The 15,473-nt window shown below is 24.0% G+C and overlaps 6 pseudogenes; 5 read left to right on the top strand and 1 right to left on the bottom strand.

The window, feature by feature from the left end:
* Positions 1-1,364: 1,364 nt before the first annotated feature.
* Positions 1,365-2,661, top strand: LOC128869719 (NADH-ubiquinone oxidoreductase chain 2-like; annotated as a pseudogene).
* A 492-nt stretch (positions 2,662-3,153) lies between these two features.
* LOC128869718 (cytochrome c oxidase subunit 1-like) lies at positions 3,154-4,741 on the top strand (annotated as a pseudogene).
* Positions 4,742-4,836: 95 nt separating this feature from the next.
* LOC128869659 (cytochrome c oxidase subunit 2-like) lies at positions 4,837-5,524 on the top strand (annotated as a pseudogene).
* Positions 5,525-8,484: 2,960 nt separating this feature from the next.
* LOC128869512 (NADH-ubiquinone oxidoreductase chain 5-like) lies at positions 8,485-10,404 on the bottom strand (annotated as a pseudogene).
* A 1,579-nt stretch (positions 10,405-11,983) lies between these two features.
* Positions 11,984-13,717, top strand: LOC128869514 (NADH-ubiquinone oxidoreductase chain 6-like; annotated as a pseudogene).
* Positions 12,212-15,043, top strand: LOC128869513 (cytochrome b-like; annotated as a pseudogene).
* The last annotated feature ends 430 nt before the right edge of the window (positions 15,044-15,473 follow it).

The raw sequence follows: 15,473 nt of genomic DNA, 5'->3' as shown, positions 1-15,473 counted from the left end.
TAAAATTTCACACAAAAATTTACATATAAAATAAATCAATAACAAAAACATAAGCCAAAATAAAACTTTAGTAATTAAATAAATCAAAAAATATTAAAAAAAAATTTAGTTTAATCTATTTATTTAGTAACATAAATTAATTATTTATTTTAAGTAAATATTAAATAAATTTAACTATAACATTTATTTAGTAAATTCTTAATTATTAACAAAATAAAATTAAAAAAAAAAATCAATTAGTTTTTTTATAAAATAAATCCTAATTAGTAATTCCTCCTTAAAAGTAAAAAGACCCCTAATCAAATTTACCGTTTCTCATATTAAAAAATTCAATGAAAACAACCTTTTTCATTTCAAATGTTTTCATTGAATTTAACTGCCTATATAAAATCAACACAATAAATATAAATTATTAATTAATTAACTTAATAATAACTAAAACTAATTAAAAAATTTAGTTTAATCTATTTATTTAGTAAATTCTTAATAGTAATTATTTATATATAAAATATTTATAAATAAATTTAAATTTTAATAAAACATTTTAATATTTTTCCTTAAAAATAAAACCTATAATCAAATTTATTACAAAAAAATTCAATGAAAACAGCCTTTTTCATTTCAAATAAGCTCATTAAATATAATAAGTTAATAAAACTTAAATAATATAAATAAATTAATAAAACTAATAAATATAAAATAACTATATTTAATTTAAATTATTTAGCATAAAAAATTTAGTTTAAATAACAAAATAAAATTAAATTAATAATTAAGAATTTACTAAATAAATAGATTAAACTAAATTTTTTTTTTTTTTTTTTTTTCATATTTATTAAATTTTAATATTTATTGATAAATAATCCTCTTATTTTTTAATTTTTAAAAATTTTTTTTTCCTAAATAATATATTTTATAATAGTAAGACGTATACTAAGTTAGATCAATAAATATCTATATGTATATAAATATTTAATTAATTAATAGATGCCTATTAATTTTGTTAAAAAACCCCTTTAAATTAGAAGATGCAGAATTGTATATTACATTTATAGGCACATACTTTGATCTAACGTTAGACATTTGTATAAATTAATAATAAAAATTAAATTTTTTATATTCATCTATATATTTATCTATGAGTTGTACTTTTACCTCTCGGAGATGTCTATATTGGAATTTTTAATTATCTAGATTTACAAAATACTATAATAATTAATTTACTATATTTAATTATTATAATTAAATAAATAAATTTAATTAAATTTATCCCGTTTCAAATAAATTAACTATTAAAAGAAAAAAAAAAAAAAAAAATTCAATGAAAACAGCCTTTTTCATTTCAAATAAGCTATTTTCCTTTAATGAATTGCCTGACGAAAAGGGTTACCTTGATAGGGTAAATTATGTAATAAATTTACATTCATTATATTTAATAGAATTAAACTATTTCTAAAAGTATCAAAAACTTTTGTGCATCATACACCAAAACATAAAATAATTATTAATAAAAACTAATAATAAAATAAATCACAAATAGTTTAATCTATTTATTTAGTAAAAAGATAAGCTAATCAAGCTACTGGGTTCATACCCCATTTATAAAGGTTTTAATCCTTTTCTTTTTAATTTTCAATAATTCTGCCAAAATCATATTTTTTTTTATTTTAATAACAGGAACATTAATTACAGTATCATCTAATTCTTGATTAAGAGCTTGAATAGGCCTAGAAATTAATTTATTATCTTTTATCCCCCTAATAAGAGATAACAACTTAATATCAACAGAAGCCTCACTTAAATATTTCTTAACTCAAGCAATAGCATCTGCTGTTTTATTATTTGCTATTATTATAATATACCTTAATAATTTCCCTATATTACAATCAAATTCAATATATAATGATATAATTATTTATTCTTCTCTTTTATTAAAAAGTGGAGCAGCCCCTTTTCATTTTTGATTCCCTAACGTTATAGAAGGATTATCATGAATAAACGCTTTAGTGTTAATAACATGACAAAAAATTGCCCCAATTATATTAATTTCATATATTACAATTCAACAAAATATTTTTATTTTTTCAATTATTATTCTATCAACAGTTATTGGATCAATAGGAGGATTAAATCAAACATCTTTACGAAAGTTAATAGCATTTTCATCAATTAATCATCTAGGTTGAATACTAGCTGCTATACAAGTTAGCGAATCCATATGAATAACCTATTTTTGTTTTTATACATTTTTATCCTTTAGTTTAACATTTATCTTTAATAATTTTAAAATATATCATATTAATCAATTATTTAATTCATTTTTTAATTCAAAAATTTTAAAATTTATGTTATTTCTAAATTTATTATCCTTAGGAGGACTTCCACCATTTATTGGATTTATACCAAAATGATTAGTTATTCAATTATTAGTTTTAAATAATCAGTATACTCTCATAACAATTATAACTGTGATAACTTTAATCACATTATTTTTTTATTTACGTTTATGTTTAGCTGCTTTTATACTAAACTATGATGAAAATAATTGAACAAACTATATACAAATTAACAAAATTTCATTTAAATGTATAATAATCTTATCTTTTATTTCCACATTTAGATTAATTTTAGTATCTATTATCTATACAGCTTTTTAATCATCCTAAGCTAAATCAAAAATTTAAAATTTTATAAAATATAAAACCATTTTTAATTTATTATAAAATAAAGGCTTTAAGTTAAATAAACTAATAACCTTCAAAGCTATAAATATAAGTTAAATCTTTTAAGCCTTAGTAATACTATATTTATACTCCTTTAGAATTGCAGTCTAATGTCATTATTGACTATAAAGCCCTAAATTTAAAATTTAGTTTAATCTATTTATTTAGTAAATTCTTAATTATTAATTTATAAAAATAAATTCTTTTTGATAATAAAAATTTATTCTTATAAATAAACTTCTTATTGATCTGTAAAATTTACTTACAAATAAATTTTGTGATTTATAAGAATAAATTTATATAACTAAATTTTTGATTAAAAAGAATTTATTCTTATAAATAGATTTACAATCTATCGCCTATTCTTCAGCCATTTAATCATTTCAAATAAGCTATTTTCCTTTAATGAATATTTTAATTGTCTTAATCGCGACAATGATTATTCTCAACAAATCATAAAGATATTGGAACATTATATTTTATTTTTGGAGCATGAGCTGGTATAGTAGGAACATCCCTTAGAATTCTAATTCGAACTGAATTAGGACATCCAGGAGCCTTAATTGGAGATGATCAAATTTACAATGTAATTGTAACAGCTCACGCGTTTGTAATAATTTTTTTTATAGTAATACCTATTATAATTGGAGGATTTGGAAATTGATTAGTACCTTTAATACTAGGAGCACCTGATATAGCATTTCCACGAATAAATAATATAAGATTTTGATTATTACCCCCTTCTCTTACACTACTACTAGTAAGTAGTATAGTAGAAAACGGAGCTGGTACAGGATGAACTGTTTATCCTCCATTATCATCTCTAATCGCTCATGGAGGAGCTTCAGTAGATTTAGCTATTTTTTCACTGCATTTAGCTGGAATTTCATCAATCCTAGGAGCAGTAAATTTTATCACAACAGTAATTAATATACGATCTACTGGTATAACATTTGACCGAATACCTTTATTTGTATGAGCTGTGGTATTAACAGCACTATTATTACTTTTATCTTTACCAGTACTAGCTGGTGCAATTACTATATTATTGACTGATCGAAATTTAAATACATCTTTTTTTGACCCTGCTGGAGGAGGAGACCCAATTTTATATCAACATTTATTTTGATTTTTTGGTCACCCAGAAGTTTACATTCTAATTTTACCTGGATTTGGAATAATTTCTCATATTATTAGTCAAGAATCAGGTAAAAAGGAAACATTTGGTTCTTTAGGAATAATCTATGCAATAATAGCAATTGGACTATTAGGATTTATTGTATGAGCCCATCACATATTTACTGTTGGGATAGACGTAGACACACGAGCATATTTTACATCAGCTACTATAATTATTGCAGTACCAACAGGAATCAAAATTTTCAGTTGATTAGCTACTCTACATGGAACTCAATTAAATTACTCACCAGCAATACTATGAGCTCTAGGATTTGTCTTCTTATTTACAGTAGGAGGATTAACTGGAGTAATACTTGCTAATTCATCTGTAGATATTATTTTACACGATACTTATTATGTAGTAGCACACTTCCATTATGTATTATCTATAGGAGCAGTATTCGCAATTATAGCTGGATTTATTCACTGATACCCTTTACTTACTGGATTAAACATAAACCCTAGATGACTAAAAAGTCAATTTATTATTATATTTATTGGAGTAAATTTAACATTCTTTCCCCAACATTTCTTAGGACTAGCAGGTATGCCTCGACGATATTCAGATTATCCAGATGCATATACAACATGAAATATTATCTCAACTATTGGGTCTTCTATTTCATTATTAGGGATTTTATTTTTCTTATTTATTATTTGAGAAAGTATAATTTCCCAACGACAAGTTATTTACCCTATACAACTAAGTTCATCAATTGAATGACTTCAAAATACCCCTCCCGCTGAACACAGTTATTCTGAATTACCACTTTTAACTAATTTCTAATATGGCAGATTAGTGCAATGGATTTAAGCTCCATATATAAAGTATTTCACTTTTATTAGAATTATAATAAAAAAAAATTTAGTTTAATCTATTTATTTAGTAAATTCTTAATTATATATATATATATACACATATAATATACACATAATGACAACATGAGCAGCCCTCGGCCTTCAAGATAGTGCCTCTCCCTTAATAGAACAATTATCATTTTTTCACGACCATACCCTTATAATTTTAGTAATAATCACAACTTTAGTAGGTTATTTAATATTTATATTATTTTTTAATTCATACACAAATCGAAACCTACTACATGGACAAACTATTGAAGTAATTTGAACAATTCTGCCAGCTATTATTCTATTATTTATTGCTTTTCCTTCTTTACGACTTTTATATTTAATTGACGAAATTAATGAACCTTCAGTGACTCTAAAAGCTATTGGACACCAATGATACTGAAGCTATGAATATTCAGATTTTATAAATGTAGAATTTGATTCATATATAATCCCAACAAATGAATTAACAGCAGATAGATTCCGACTATTAGATGTAGATAATCGTGTTATTTTACCAATAAATTCACAAATTCGTATTTTAGTAACAGCTGCAGATGTAATTCATTCATGAACAGTACCCGCTCTTGGAGTAAAAGTAGATGGAACTCCTGGACGATTAAATCAAATTAATTTTTTAATAAATCGACCAGGGTTATTCTACGGTCAATGTTCCGAAATTTGTGGTGCTAATCATAGCTTTATACCTATTGTTATTGAAAGTATTCCTGTTAACCATTTTATTAAATGAATTACAAATAGAGTAAATTCATCATTAGATGACTGAAAAGCAAGTACTGGTCTCTTAAACCACTCAATAGTAAATTAGCACTTACTTCTAATGATTTATAAATTATATTTAATTTTAAAAAAAATTAGTTAAATACATAACATTAGTTTGTCAAACTAAAATTATTAAACTTTATTAGTATTTTTTAATTCCACAAATAGCCCCAATTGGTTGATTAAGTTTATTTATTATTTTTTCTATCACATTTATACTTTTTAGAATAATAAATTACTACTCTGTAATTCCTCAATCCCCTAAATCTGACTCAACTAAAAAGTCTTCAACTCAACCTCTTAATTGAAAATGATAACAAATTTATTCTCAGTTTTTGATCCCACCTCAAGCATTTTTAATTTATCTCTTAATTGAATAAGAACTCTTTTAGGATTAATAGTAATTCCTTCAATATATTGATTAATACCTTCACGATACCATATTTTCTGAAATTCAATTTTATTAACTTTACACAAAGAATTTAAAACTTTATTAGGATCTACAGGGCACTCAGGATCAACTTTTATTTTCGTTTCTTTATTTTCACTAATTTTATTCAATAATTTCATAGGACTGTTCCCTTATATTTTCACAAGTACAAGTCATTTAACATTAACTTTAACATTAGCTTTACCTTTATGATTATGTTTCATAATTTATGGTTGAATTAATCACACCCAACATATATTTGCACATTTAGTTCCTCAAGGAACACCAGCAATTTTAATACCATTCATAGTATGTATTGAAACAATTAGAAATTTAATTCGACCAGGAACTCTAGCAGTACGATTAGCAGCTAATATAATTGCAGGTCACTTGTTATTAACTCTTCTAGGAAATACAGGTCCATCACTTTCATACACTATTATTTCACTATTAATTATTGCCCAAATTGCATTATTAGTACTTGAATCAGCTGTAGCAATTATTCAATCCTATGTATTCGCAGTATTAAGTACTTTATACTCTAGAGAAGTAAATTAATTTTTATAATGCCAACACACGCTAACCATCCATTTCATTTAGTAGATTATAGCCCATGACCTTTAACAGGAGCTATTGGAGCAATAACATCAGTTTCAGGTTTAGTTAAATGATTCCATCAATATGACATCTCGCTATTCTTATTAGGTAATATTATTACTATTTTAACTGTCTATCAATGATGACGAGATGTTTCTCGTGAAGGAACCTTCCAAGGATTACACACCCTACCTGTAACATTAGGCCTACGATGAGGAATAATTTTATTTATTTTATCAGAAATTTTATTTTTTGTATCATTCTTTTGAGCTTTTTTCCACAGAAGACTATCTCCAACAATTGAATTAGGAGCTTCATGACCACCAGCCGGAATTAAACCTTTCAACCCATTTCAAATTCCTTTATTAAATACAGCTATCTTATTAGCCTCAGGAGTAACCGTAACATGAGCCCATCATAGTTTAATAGAAGGTAATCATTCTCAAGCAACACAAGGGTTATTCTTCACAGTATTATTAGGAGTATATTTTACTATTTTACAAGCATATGAATATATTGAAGCACCATTCACAATTGCTGATTCAGTTTACGGTTCTACATTTTTTATAGCTACAGGATTTCACGGAATTCATGTATTAATTGGAACAACTTTCTTATTAATCTGTTTAATCCGACACTTAAATAATCATTTTTCAAAAACACATCATTTCGGTTTTGAAGCAGCCGCTTGATATTGACATTTCGTTGATATTGTTTGATTATTTCTATATATTTCAATTTATTGATGAGGAGGATAATAAAATAATATAATTTATATTTACAATATCTATATAATATATAAAGTATATTTGACTTCCAATCATAAAGTCTACTAATTAGTAGTATAGATAATTTTCTCAATTATTATCATAGCTCTAACCCTAATAGCAATTACAAGTATTGTAATAATTTTAGCTTCTATTTTATCAAAAAAAAGTATAGCAGATCGAGAAAAATGCTCCCCATTTGAATGTGGATTTGACCCAAAATCATCATCACGTCTTCCATTCTCTATACGATTCTTCCTAATTACAATTATTTTTTTAATTTTTGATGTAGAAATTGCATTAATTTTACCAATAATTTTAATTATTAATTTATCAAACATTATAATATGAACAACTACATCAATTATTTTTATTTTAATCTTAATTATTGGTTTATATCACGAATGAAATCAAGGTATATTAAATTGATCTAACTAACATTATAAATAATACAAATAAAGAAGGATTGTAGTTAATTATAACATTTGATTTGCATTCAGAAAGTATTGAATTTTCAATCTATCTTGTTTAATCTATTTATTTAGTAAATTCTTAATTATTAATTTAATAAATAAAAACGAATATGAAGCGATTTATTGCAATTAGTTTCGACCTAATTTTAGGTAATTTACTACCCTTATTCTAAAATTCTAAATTTAGTTTAATCTATTTATTTAATAAATTCTTAATTATTAATTTAATTGAAGCCAAAAAGAGGCATATCACTGTTAATGATAGAACTGAAATTTAATTTCCAATTAAGGAAGTAAGATGTTCAAGAAAAAGCTGCTAACTTTTATCTTTTAATGGTTAAATTCCATTTATACTTCTATTTATATAGTTTAACAAAAACATTACATTTTCATTGTAAAATTAAAAATATTTTTTTTATAAATTACTAAATTTTATCACTTACATTTATCTAATACATATAAAATTATAATAAATTTATTTATTATAATTTATCTAAAAAATTCAATGAAAACAGCCTTTTTCATTTCAAATAAGCTATTTTCCTTTAATGAATTGCCTGACGAAAGGGGTTACCTTGATAGGGTAAATTATGTAGTTTACTAAAACTTATTCACTACATTCAAGAATTAAACAATTACCCTAACATCTTCAGTGTTATACTCTACAATTTGAGCTACTTGAATAAAATAAGAAAAAAAAACTAAAAAGGAAAGTAATTCATAAAACAAATAATAAAAGATAAATTTTTAAATTATTATTATGTAAAAAATAAACTAATTGAGAATATTCTACCAACTTATTATATAAATTCTGTCCTCCTATAAATTCAGATCATCCTTGATCAAAAGATTTATAAACAATTCCTCCTAAAACTAAAGGAGGATTAATTGCACCATAGGTAGAAATATAAGGTATAAATCATATAGAACCAGAAAAATAACTTACTAAATAATTATTTAAAGATTTATTAAAATAAAATAAAGATACATTTGAAATTAAATAACCTAATAATCCCCCACTAATACAAACAAATAAAGTTAATAATTTCAAATAAATTGGTAAACAAATTATATAAGGGGTAGAAAAAATTAATCATCTAAGTATACTACCACCAATAATACTTATAATTAATAGCCCTCTCATACCACGCAACATAACTCACCCTTCATCTCTTAGTATATTCAAAGAACCACAATTTAATTCACCAGTTATAGAATAATAAACCAACCGAAAGGAATAACATACAGTTAATCCAGTAGAAAAAAAATAAAGAAAAAAAGAAAATATATTAATATAACTCAAGGATACAATTTCTAAAATTAAATCCTTAGAATAAAATCCAGCTAAAAAAGGTATACCACATAAAGCTAAATTAGCAACATTAAAACAACCAGAAGTTAAAGGTATATAAATCCCTAACCCACCTATCAACCGAATATCTTGTGAATTATTTATATTATGAATAATAGCTCCAGCGCGTATAAATAATAACGCTTTAAATAAAGCATGACTCAATAAATGAAAAAAAGCCAGTTTATAAAATCCTATTGATAAGATTCTTATTATTAAACCCAACTGACTCAAAGTAGATAAAGCAATAATCTTTTTTAAATCAAATTCAAAATTAGCTCCTAATCCAGCTATAAATATAGTCAACCCAGATAATAAAAGTAAAACTTGACCTATTCAAGAATCACATAATAAAATATTAAACCGAATTAATAAATAAATTCCAGCAGTAACAAGAGTAGAAGAATGAACTAATGCAGAAACAGGTGTAGGGGCTGCTATTGCAGCAGGTAATCAAGATGAAAAAGGAATTTGTGTTCTTTTAGTTATAGCAGCTAATATAATTAATCCACCAATAATTTCTATTTCAATTCTATTTTTTATTGTTTCCAAATAAAAAATATAGTTTCAACTTCCATAATTTAATATTCAAGCAATAGCTAATAAAAAGGCAACATCTCCAATTCGATTAGACAAAGCAGTTAATATACCAGCATTATAAGATTTTACATTTTGAAAATAAATTACTAAACAATAAGAAACTAACCCCAATCCATCTCATCCTAATAAAATTCTAATTAAATTAGGACTAATAATTAATAACATTATAGACAAAACAAATATAAGAACTAATATAATAAAACGATTAATATTTAAATCTCCCCCTATATACTCCTTTCTATAATAAATAACTAAAGAAGAAATTAACAAAACAAAAGATATAAATAATAAACTCATTCAATCAAATAAAAAAGTTATAACAATTCTACAAGAATTAAATCTAACTACTTCTCATTCAATAAATATACAAAAATCCTTAATTAACATTAATAATCTAAAAAAAAAAAAATTAGTTCTAAATAAAATTAAAACCAAAAATCTAATTCTACAAATAGATAAATACTTTCTCACGATTTAAAATGATCAAAAATCATATCATTGACACCACAAATCAATATTTTAAATAAACTATTTAAATAAAATTAAAGTCAAATTATACAAATATCACTCTTCAAAATTAATAAATTTAAAGGAAATCAATGTAAAAATAATAAATAATATTCCCGAATTTTACCCCCCCTAAACTCCAGAAAATAACTTACCATGCTGACTATAAGCATATAAATATAAAGTATAGGCAGCTCTAAAAAAAGATAATAAAGATAAAGAAATTATTGTTAATCAAGATCAACTAACAATTCTATTTAATAAACAAATTTCACCTAATAAATTTAAAGAAGGAGGTGCAGCTATATTACAAGCTCTTAACAAAAATCATCATAATGTTATAGAAGGCATAAAATTTAATAAACCTTTATTAATTAATAAACTTCGACTACCTAACCGTTCATATGTAATATTAACTAAACAAAAAAGTCCTGAAGAACAAAGTCCATGAGCAATTATTAATGTATAAGAACCACAAAATCCTAAATATCTTAAAGTTATAAGACCCCCTAAAACAATTCCTATATGAGCAACAGAAGAATAAGCAATTAAAGCCTTTAAATCAGTTTGACGTAAACAAACTAAACTAATTAAAACACCTCCAATTAATCTAACTCTAATTCAAATATAATTATATTTAATACCACTTACTTGTAAAAAAGAATAAACTCGTAATAATCCATACCCACCTAACTTTAGCATAACCCCGGCTAAAATTATTGAACCAGAGACAGGTGCTTCTACATGAGCTTTTGGTAATCATAAATGAACCAAAAATATAGGTATTTTAACTAAAAAAGCTAAAATTAAAGATAAGTATAATAAATCATAACAATTAACATAATTTATCAAAAGATAATAATTCAATGTCATCAAAGTATTATATAAATAAAAAATCCCTACCAATATAGGTAAAGATACTAATAAAGTATAAAATAAAAGATAAATCCCAGCTTGTAAACGTTCAGGTTGATACCCTCAACCCAAAATTAAAAATAAAGTAGGAATCAGTCTTCTTTCAAAAAATAAATAAAACATAAATAAATTTATTCTACCAAAAGTTAAAACTAAACACAATAATAAAATTAACACATTAATTAAAAAAAAGTTTTCATAATTACTATATTTATTAATAGATTCACTAGAAGTAATTATAAGTGTACAAATTCAAAAACTTAATAAAATTAATCCATATGAAATAATATCAAACCCCAAAAAATAAGAAATATTTACAAAATAATTTATACAATAATTCATTAAAATAAAAATAAAACTTACCAAAAATAGTAAATTTTGAACCGTTCAAAATGAATTTATAATAAAACAAAAAGGTATAATAAAAATTATTATAAAAAGTAATTTTAACATTGTAATACATTAAATGATTGAAAATAATCATTTCCATGAGTTCGAATTATAGATACTAAAATTGAAAGACCCAAAGCCCCTTCACAAACACTAAAAGTTAAAAATATTATACTAAAGTATCTTCTAAAATCTATTAAATTTAAATAAATAAATAATAAAAAAAATAAACTTAAAACAATATATTCTAATCTTAAAAGTATAGACAATAAATGTTTACGATTAAAAACAAAAACAAATACTCCCATTAAAATTAAAAAACAAGGTAATCCCCAATATAATAATATTAACATTAGTTTTAATAGTTTAACAAAAACATTGGTCTTGTAAATCAAAAATAAGAATTAATCTTTTAAAACTTCAAGAGAAAAGAAACAACTTTTTCATTAATCCCCAAAATTAATATTTTAAATAAACTACCTCCTGATATTATACAATTAACTTTATACTCAACAACATTGATTTCTAGTCTCATTTTTATTCAAATAAATCATCCATTAGCAATAGGATTAATATTATTAATTCAAACATTACAAATTTGTCTTTTAACTGGATTAATAACTAAAAGATTCTGATTCTCGTATGTATTATTTTTAATTTTTCTAGGAGGGGTATTAGTATTATTCATCTACGTTACATCCCTAGCATCAAATGAAATATTCTCACTTTCAATGAAAACAGCCTTTTCTTTTATATTAATTTTCATTTTATTAATAAATATCAGATGATTTATAGATAAATCATACATTTCATCTTTCATTCAAAATAACGAAATACAAACTATAATTAATTTAAATACATTTACAGAAGAAAATTCTCTAAATCTTCATAAATTATATAATTACCCAACAAATTTAATTACTGTTTTATTAATAAATTATTTATTAATTACATTAATTGCAGTAGTAAAAATTACTAAATTATTCCACGGACCCCTTCGATTAATAAATTAAACTAATGAACAAACCTTTACGAACCCAACATCCATTATTCAAAATTGCAAATAATGCTCTAGTAGATCTTCCAGCCCCAATTAATATTTCAGCCTGATGAAACTTCGGGTCACTATTAGGGTTATGTTTAATTATTCAAATTCTAACAGGACTTTTCTTAGCTATACATTACACAGCAGATATTAATTTAGCTTTCAATAGTGTTAATCATATTTGTCGAGATGTAAATTATGGTTGATTATTACGAACTTTACATGCTAACGGTGCATCATTTTTCTTCATTTGCATTTATCTACATATTGGTCGAGGAATTTATTACGGTTCATATTTATTTACACCTACATGACTAGTAGGTGTTCTAATTCTATTTTTAGTTATAGCAACAGCCTTCATAGGTTACGTTTTACCGTGAGGACAAATATCATTCTGAGGAGCCACAGTTATTACAAATCTATTATCTGCAATTCCTTACTTAGGAATTGATTTAGTTCAATGAGTCTGAGGAGGATTTGCAGTAGATAATGCCACTCTTACACGATTCTTTACATTTCATTTTATTTTACCATTTATTGTACTAGCAATAACATTAATTCATTTATTATTTTTACATCAAACAGGATCTAATAACCCAATTGGGTTAAATTCCAATATTGATAAAATTCCATTCCATCCATATTTTACATACAAGGATATTGTAGGATTTATTATTATAATTATAGTACTTCTATTATTAACTCTAATTAACCCTTATCTATTAGGAGATCCTGATAATTTCATCCCTGCTAATCCTCTAGTAACACCAGTACACATTCAACCTGAATGATACTTTCTATTTGCATATGCAATTTTACGTTCTATTCCTAATAAATTAGGAGGAGTTATTGCATTAGTCTTATCAATTGCAATCCTAGCAATTTTACCATTCTATCATTTAAGAAACTTCCGAGGAATCCAATTTTACCCTGTAAATAAAATTCTATTTTGAATTATAGTAGTTACTGTAATTCTATTAACATGAATCGGAGCACGACCTGTAGAAGATCCTTATGTACTAGTTGGACAAATTTTAACAGTAGTTTACTTCTTATACTACATTATTAATCCACTAATTAATAAATGATGAGATAATTTAATTAATTAGTTAATGAGCTTGAACAAGCATATGTTTTGAAAACATAATATAGGAACAAAAATTTCCTATTAACTTTACTAAAATCAATTAACAATATATAATATATTAAAAATAATTTAACTCCAATAAAAAATAATAAATAATTTAAAGAAAAAGGTAAAAAACACTTTCAAGCTAAATACATTAATTTATCATAACGAAACCGAGGTAAAGTTCCACGAACTCAAATAAAAACAAATGAAATAAAAACCAATTTCAAATAAAATAGCAAGTTAAATAAATCACAACCAAAAAAAATTACACAAAATAATATACTTATAAATAAAATTCTAGCATATTCAGCTATAAAAATCAAAGCAAATCCACCACTTCTATATTCAACATTAAACCCTGAAACTAATTCAGATTCACCTTCAGCAAAATCAAAAGGAGTTCGATTAGTCTCAGCTAAACAGATACAAAATCAAACAAGTCTAACTGGAAATATAATAACAACAAATCAAATATAACTTTGATAATAAAAAAAGTCTAAAATATTATAACTTCCAATTAAAAAAACAAAAGATAATAAAACTAAAGCCATTCTAACTTCATAAGAAATAGTTTGAGCAACAGCTCGTAATCCCCCTAATAAAGCATAATTAGAATTAGATGATCAACCAGCTACTATAACAGCATAAACCCCTAATCTAGTACAACACAAAAAAAATAAAATCCCTAAATTAAAAGAAAACAATTTTACAAATAAAGGAATACATAATCAAACAATTAAAGAAATAAATAAAGAAAAAATAGGAGAAAAATAATAAGAAATATAATTTGATAAAAGAGGATAAGTTTGTTCCTTAGTAAATAACTTAATTGCATCACAAAAAGGTTGAGGAATCCCTATTAAACCAACTTTATTAGGACCCTTACGAATCTGAATATAACCTAATACTTTACGTTCCAAAAGAGTTAAAAAAGCTACTCTCACTAAAACACAAATTACCAAAATTAATCTACCAACAAAAGATAAAATTATTTCCATAAAAATCAAGTACTATTTGTAGTGTAATCTACATAAATAAATTCTAAATTTATTGCACTAATCTGCCAAAATAGTTCTTATATTAATAATATTCTATTATTCAAAATATAATTATTTTAATATTTGGTCCTTTCGTACTAAAATATTACAATTTATTAAAGATAGAAACCAACCTGGCTTACGCCGGTCTGAACTCAGATCATGTAAGGATTTAAAAGTCGAACAGACTTAATTTTTGAACGGCTACACCCAAAATTATACCTTAATCCAACATCGAGGTCGCAAACTTTTTTGTCGATATGAACTCTCAAAAAAAATTACGCTGTTATCCCTAAAGTAACTTAATCTTATAATCACTATTAATGGATCAATAATTCATAAATTAATGATTTTTAAAAATTAAAAGTTCATCAAATTTTAATATCACCCCAACAAAATAATTAATATTAAAAAAATAAAATAAATCAAAAAAATTTAGTTTATATTAAATATAAAGATTTATAGGGTCTTCTCGTCTTTTAATAAAATTTTAGCTTTTTAACTAAAATATAAAATTCTATTATAAATTTATATGAAACAGCTCATACTTCGTCCAACCGTTCATACCAGCCTTCAATTAAAAGACTAATGATTATGCTACCTTTGCACAGTCAAAATACTGCGGCCATTTAAAATTATTCAGTGGGCAGGTCAGACTTTAAATATAATTCAAAAAGACATGTTTTTGTTAAACA

This window comes from Anastrepha ludens, chromosome X, assembly GCF_028408465.1.
Source record: "Anastrepha ludens isolate Willacy chromosome X, idAnaLude1.1, whole genome shotgun sequence".
Lineage (NCBI taxonomy): Eukaryota > Metazoa > Arthropoda > Insecta > Diptera > Tephritidae > Anastrepha > Anastrepha ludens.
The sequence above is the reverse complement of the archived record's forward strand: the minus strand, read 5'-3'. Positions and strand labels throughout refer to the sequence as shown.